The sequence below is a fragment of the Setaria viridis genome, chromosome 8, assembly GCF_005286985.2.
Source record: "Setaria viridis chromosome 8, Setaria_viridis_v4.0, whole genome shotgun sequence".
Lineage (NCBI taxonomy): Eukaryota > Viridiplantae > Streptophyta > Magnoliopsida > Poales > Poaceae > Setaria > Setaria viridis.
In genome coordinates, this window is record NC_048270.2 from 32,961,017 (window position 1) to 32,966,419 (window position 5,403).

The following is a 5,403-nucleotide window of genomic DNA, read 5'->3' on the forward strand; positions in this document are numbered from 1 at the left end:
GCTCCAGGAGAAGAGTGACCGAGTTCGATGGAGAAGCCAATCTAATCTACATTCGTAGCTAAACAATGTCAAAGTAGCTTCTCTGCGTCTACCAAGTTGACACGAGGTGTAGTTTGTTCGACAATCTACCGTGTTGTTTATGTATTCGTGGGGATGCATAAAAAAGCTATCATGTTTCGACAAACATAGGTTGCAACTCAAATCATTTCATATGTCCTACTTCAACATCACAACCTCATATTCTTGTATCTACATGTGAATCATTATGTTCATGATATTGTAACTTTACATCTGGTAGTGACATCTCATTACTATGCATGTGTAACTGAAATAGTTTGTGGACAATGACAGCTTCTCTTTTCAAATAAAAGATGGATGAAAAAAAATGGTGATGAAGCATGGCTAGAGAGGCTGATTTATTTAACGAGATAGAAAATATTTATAAAGGTAAAAATCTCTGTTTCACCACTCATGGAGTGCTAGCATGATCTCCACAAGCAGCGGACGCCAGCTGCTGCATAGGATTCCGTAGCCTGGATAGAGGCCGAGCCATGGCCTTCTGTGAGCATTTGTGTATGGCTGGCTGTTCGTTTGGTTCGGACGCAACGATGTGGTGATGTTGAATAACACATGGCGATGTTGAATACGGAGTGGACGAAAGCGTCGGCCACCAAGCAGTCACACATGTGGAACGAGTAGAGCCCAAGGGGCTGGCCGTAATTGATTCTCCATTCCTGTTTCCGTGGGTTCAATACTTCAATCAATATTGCAAACCATGGAATTTTAGTAATATTCGTAATATTTGTATCATATATACTCATATGTATTTAGTCCATAAGCAATAGTATTGTCTAATTAATTGTACATATTCAAACTAAAAACTTGTTAAATTTTATGACAATACAGAGATTTGCAGTTCTCAAAGGAGAGAGATGAAACCCTATCAAAGCAATTAAAAATATTTGACATTCTGTCAAAAAATTAAAAATATTTGATAACGGCATGAGGGAAGATACAAGATACATGCCTTTCTGATGATGGGAAAGGGAGTAGCATGCTACTTATGGTTTTGAAGTTGGTGTATGCAAGCATATCATCCATGTGACATGCTGCACTCGGGCAGAACCAATTGCAATATATAAATGTACATTCAACAAAGTAGCACAGAGATCTTCAGAAGAACATGCAAAGAAGAGTCACAATTCTGTTTGTGTCTGTTACTCTGTTTTGAATGGCAGTTTCGGATAGGAAATTGAGTGAGATGTTGGCGGAAGCTGAAATGACCAACAAATCCATCATATCTAGGTAGGACTCTCTGTGAGCCATATATGCGTGGCTGCACAATTACATATCAGATACAGATCAAGAATGGTGAGGCCACAAAGAATTTGGCGTTAGGCTAATTAAGGTCACAATCGAAACCATGGTTTGGCTCCACCATTGCGTAGGAAAACAAACCATGAAAGAGATGCCTTTGAGTGGCTATGGATAGTGTAATTACCTGGTTTGAAATTTCAAGATGCTTTTCCCTGCCGCTATTATTTTGGCACTAAATTTGGCGTCAATTGCTTCATGTCGGAGCTTTGCCTTGCAAATTTGCTCATTGGCCCATGGCCATTCCACATCGTCGATGGGATTAAACATGATTGGTTTTGCATGGCGGTGCAGCTTGCACGTTGCTGGATTGATTTGGGACGAGGCCGGAGCACGGGCATGCCCTGTGCGTGGGCAGTATTGGGTGGTTGATGAGTCTGCGTGCCTTGGAGGGTCGAAGACTGACGGACTTGCATGCGTGGTAGATTTGATGTAGAATTAATCGGCTGGGAGTGTAATCGAGAAAGATTACGCAGGATTGGGATGGATGATCAGATGGGAGTCTTTAAAAACTCTCTTTGAGAACAAGGTCTATATCCCGATTGTCACCCCCAAACAAACCTCGCGTCTATCGCTAAGATGACACAAGTCAACTAGTGATAAGCTCACCTTAAGAATAATTAGATACGCTCAAAGCAAAGCGGAAGCAAAGCTAAACCAATACTCTAAAAAGCTTGCACAAGAGATTCAAGCAAAAACAATACTAGATCATTACTCAACTAAGCATTCTTGAATTAATTAATGACTAAACAAGATTAGCAAGCAAGACTACTGAACAATATATATCCTAAAGCATGCAGTAAATGATTTACTATTGAGAGTGACACATCGAAGGAAATTAATCGTGCTAAACTGTTGCATGGATCTCCAGAACAAACATATAGTAGCACACTGGACTACTAGCAGGCAAAACAGAGGATTTCACTGAGAGCTAATTAAAGCTGAGAAAACAAGGCAGCTGAGACAAGCTAAAAAACAAAGCTTAAACAATAAACTAAACAACTTGCAATGATGGTTTTGTCATTAGTCACTGAATTATGAAAGTGGCATTTCCCTCAAGATAAATTCACGTGTTGTGGCCGTTGCTTACCGGCTTACCTGATAGAGAAATGCCGAGCTTGAGCATGGGGCTCTGCAGCTTTTCTACGCGTGATCACCTGGCCCGAGTAGCTGCTGGCCAGTCAGCTGGCTGGTCGCTGGGCCGAGAGCCCGCACCCGCCTGGGCTGCTCGCTCCCACGGGCAGGCCTGGTGCAGCTGCCTGGCCTGGCTCCTTCCTTAGCCGGCCACCTCCCGTCGTCCTGCAGGTTTGCAGCTGGTGGCCTGCGCAGGTCCCACTCCCGGACGCTGCGCAGCGGCTGCCAACGCAGGCGAGCGTGCCTCGCACGTCCGACAACCGGTCGCTGCACACGAACACGAACCCGAACAGAAACGAAGAACAGAAGAACAAAGGAAAACACGCCCAACTTCAAACTAAAGGAAAACCTTCAATACTTCACGGAATCAAATGAAACTTGAGCCATATATGCATCACCTCAAGGACCAACAGATCCATGAGAAAGATTTCGAAAAAGCTCAAGTATTCACCGCGGATTTAGGAGAAAATCGAATGCCCTACCAAGAACACGGTTATGGGAAAACTTCAAATTTAAGCCTAATTCGTGAGGAATTTGAGAGGGGATCACATCATAGATGCTCATAAAGGTCTAGCAACAATTTCCACCAACAAACCTCGCGGGATTTGGGCTTAAACTTGTAGAACGAAAATTTCCACGAAAATACCCGGAAAATTCTAAAAAAAGAAAAACGGGAGAAACAATAGTATTTAGCCACAGATTTGAGATATAAAGTTGACTAAATCATGAAGACAACATCTTTTACAAGATGAGAACTAGCGTCCACCCTTCATCCTCCCTCTAAGTTGGAGAAATCAAGACAAAAGAAGCTCTCACCCTCTCATCTCCCTCATCTCTCTCTAAGCACTTGGCTAGTCTCTAAGCAAATAAAATTAGGGTTCCAAGCACACCTCTAAACCAGCCAACTCTAATAAATATAGTCCATGACTGATGATGAAAATACCCCTACAACTACGACTAAGATAACTACCCACGCAGGGGCATTTTGGTTCAGATATTTGTAGACGCATCGGATGGACACACCACCTTCACGACTTTGTTTCGCCTCAGCGCAAGCTTCGCGATGATGCCACATGCCCTCGTACTCGAAGCTCCGGCCACAACGGACTCGCGCACAGCCGAAGAGCAGGCTGTAGAAGGAGGTGGACGCGAGGCATGGGGCAGTGAGGAAGGTGTCGCTAGAGGTTGAAGATGACTCATGTTGGGGGGTGGCTGGCCGGGAGGCCGAGCCCCGCGCCCCGCCCCACCCCGCCGCCGGCCGCCCGGGAGGGCCTCGCGCCACCGGAGGCCGGAGGAGTGGAGGGAGAGATGGGAAAGAGATAAGGTCTATGCAGAGGAGTGGACGGAGAGACAGGAAAGAGATAAGTCTGTGCAGAGGAGTGGAGAGGGAGAGAGAGACGTGAGGGAAAGAGATAAGAAAAAGAGCGATAAGGACGGCCTGTCCAAAATTTTGGATCTACGCGCGCGAGAGGCAGCGCCAGTGGCGGGTGATTAGGTGGCCCGTCACAACAGTGGTTACTGTGCTGACGGGTACTTTCCCACTAGCACAAAAACCATTGTGCTGATGGGTACCAATCACACCTGACAGTACAGTAATTTGCCTGTATCACTACAAATCGATTCTGACGTAGTATTTCTGCATGAGCAAATAGCTAAAATTTGGACTAAAATCTTTTGCTCCCAAAGAGGCCCTAGAGAGGGCTAAAAGTGGTCCCTCGGATCAATTTCCACCCCTTGCCCCCCTTTCCTCTCTCTTCTCCGTGTGGTCCCCCTTGCCCCTCCCGCACCAACTCTCTCTCCTCCGCCTCCAACGCCCACCGCCTCCACCCGACCCCGCCTCCTCCGACCGGCCCCCTACCTCCGGCCAGCCCCGCCGCCTCCGCCCACCCCTCGCGGCCTTCGCCGGCCTCACAAGCCTCCGCCCGCACCCGCACCCTATCCTTTCACTCGAGCGCGGTGGGGGAGAGGAACGCCACCGACGCTGGGTCGAGCGGGCTTGGTGGCACACCAGGCGCGAGCGACGACGACGACGTGGAGTCCAGCCCCTCCTTCTCGCGCACCCGCACTGCCCCGCCGTCGCCCCTCTCGCCGGAGCGGTGGGAGAGGAGGAGGCGGGCAAGACGGTCATGGAGGAGGCAGCGGTGGCGGCCGTGTGCGGGAGGCCGGCGGCAAGGCCGAGCGTCCGTCCGGCACGGCGATGAGGATGGCTGCGGCGCCGAGGAGGGTGGAGCAATGCGCAGAGGAGGAAAGGAGAAGAGACCGGTGAGGAGGTCCTGTCCGTGAGTCCTAGCTACCCATGACCATGGGAACGCAGGGAGGCGAGCGAAATCCTGCAGAAGCTGAAGATGTCTCTCGATGACTTCACTGAAGAATTTGTCATCTCTTACCTCAAATCACACAGCAATCATCTCATCTCTAACACCACAGCTTGATGTTTGTCAGGTGAATTCAGGTATTCTGGTGCTTAAACTGAAGCTTGTCAGATGTCTAGAAGAGCAAGCAGTAATCCTAAGCTTGAGTTGTGCAACTATTCAGCTTGCCTTTTAGAGGATTACCTGATCATCTGAACAATTTTGTATGCACATATGATGGAAGCTACGCATGGGTGCATGTGAATTTCTATGCATGTGCATTGAGTTATTAATGAGGGGCAAATCAGTTATTGTTTGATGAGAGACTAAAGTTTAGTTCATGGATATGATCCAAATAGCCCAGCAAAATTAAAATTTAGGGGCTAAAGTTTAGCCTATAGACTACTGATCCAAACACCACCTCAATGTGAAGGACCGGCCGGGTTGTGTCTCGGGGCGATGTCGATGCGACTCGTTAGGCCATCGTTATCTCAAAGGGAGCCGGTAGCTATCTGACAGTAAGCTGATGAGACAGCATCCACCG

General features: G+C 47.7%; 1 long non-coding RNA gene across 1 annotated transcript; it reads right to left on the reverse strand.

Annotated features, from left to right (window-relative positions):
- Positions 1-240: 240 nt before the first annotated feature.
- LOC117833030 (uncharacterized) lies at positions 241-4,419 on the reverse strand. The gene is made up of 2 exons (XR_004635317.2): positions 2,473-4,419; positions 241-734 (listed from the first exon to the last, which is right to left on the reverse strand). It is a non-coding gene; the product is annotated as an uncharacterized lncRNA (long non-coding RNA).
- Positions 4,420-5,403: the final 984 nt, after the last annotated feature.